Genomic DNA, 1,766 nt, shown 5'->3' with positions numbered 1-1,766 from the left:
TCCAACGCACAAAGTTCCGGGGTGATCCGAGCAATATTTCCGGAGCCGAGACCGGTTCTCATGGGGTCCATAGAGAAAAATCCCCTCTTGTCACGCATCGGCCGAAGAATGCTCGATTTTTAATTTTTTAATTAATTTTTAGAAGTTGCTATTTAGGTGTGAAATTGTCTCAGGAATCCAACGCACTAGGTTCCGAGGCGATCCGAGCAATGTTCCGGAGCTAGACCGGTTCTCATTGGGTCCATAGAGAAAAATCGCCTCTTGTCACGCATCGGCCGAAGAATGTTCAATTTTTAATTTTTAAATTAATTTTTAGAAGTTGCTATGCAGCTATTTGGGCGTGAAATTGTCTCAGGAATCCAACGCACTAAGTCCCGAGGCGATCCGAGCAATATTTCCGGAGCTAGACCGGTTCTCATGGGGTCCCATAGAGAAAAATCCCCTCTTGTCGCGCATCGGCCGAGAATGTTCAATTATTTAATTTTAAATTAATTTTAGAAGTTGTTATGCAGCTATTTAGGTGTGAAATTGTCTCAGGAATCCAACGCACCAAGTTCCGAGGTGATCCGAGCAATATTTCCGGAGCTAGACCGGTTCTCATGGGGTCCATAGAGAAAAATCGCCTCTCGTCACGCATCGGCCGAAGAATGTTCGATTTTATTTTAATTAATTTTAAAGTTGTTATGCAGCTGTTTAGGTGTGAAATTGTCTCAGGAATCCAACGCACTAAGTTCCGAGGTGATCCGAGCAATATTTCCGGCGCTAGACCGGTTCTCATGGGGTCCATAGAGAAAAATCGCCTCTTGTCACGCATCGGCCGAAGAATGTTCAATTTTCAATTTTTAAATTAATTTTTAGAAGTTTTCATGCATCTTTTTAGGTGTGAAATTGTCTCGGGAATCCAACGCACTAAGTCCCGAGGCGATCCGAGCAATATTCCCGGAGCTAGACCGGTTCTCATGGGGTCCATAGAGAAAAATCGCCTCTTGTCACGCATCGGCCGAAGAATGTTCAATTTTTAATATTTAAATTAATTTTTAGAAGTTGTTATGCAGCTGTTTAGGTGTGAAATTGTCTCAGGAATCCAACGCACTAAGTTCCGAGGTGATCCGAGCAATATTTCCGGAGCTAGACCGGCTCTCATGGGGTCCATAGAGAAAATCCCCTCTTGTCACGCATCGGCCGAAGAATGTTCAATTTTTAATTTTCAAATTAATTTTTAGAAGTTGCTATGCAGCTATTTAGGTGTGAAATTGTCTCAGGAATCCAACGCACTAAGTTCCGAGGTGATCCGAGCAATATTTCCGGAGCTAGACCGGTTCTCATGGGGTCCATAGAGAAATATCGCCTCTTGTCACGCATCGGCCGAAGAATGTTCAATTTTTAATTTTTAAATTAGTTTTTAGAAAATGCTATGCAGCTATTCAGGTGTGAAATAGTCTGAGGAATCCAACGCACTAAGTTCCGAGGCGATCCGAGCAATATTTCCGGAGCTGGACCGGTTCTCATGGGGTCCATAGAGAAAAATCCGCTTCTTGTCACGCATCGGCCGAAGAGTGTTCAATTTTTATTTTTAAATCAATTTTCAGAAGTTGCTATGGCAGCTATTTAGGTGTGAAATTGTGTCAGGAATCCAACGCACTAAGTTCCGAGGTGATCCGAGCAATATTTTCGGAGCCAGACCGGTTCTCATGGGGTCCATAGAGGAAAATCGCCTCTTGTCACGCATCGGCCGAAGAATGTTCAATTTTTAATTTTTAAATTTA

This window comes from Galendromus occidentalis, unplaced genomic scaffold (assembly GCF_000255335.2).
Source record: "Galendromus occidentalis unplaced genomic scaffold, Mocc_1.1 scf7180000075380, whole genome shotgun sequence".
In the NCBI taxonomy this organism is placed as follows: Eukaryota; Metazoa; Arthropoda; class Arachnida; order Mesostigmata; family Phytoseiidae; genus Galendromus; species Galendromus occidentalis.
This window is presented reverse-complemented; position numbering follows the sequence as displayed.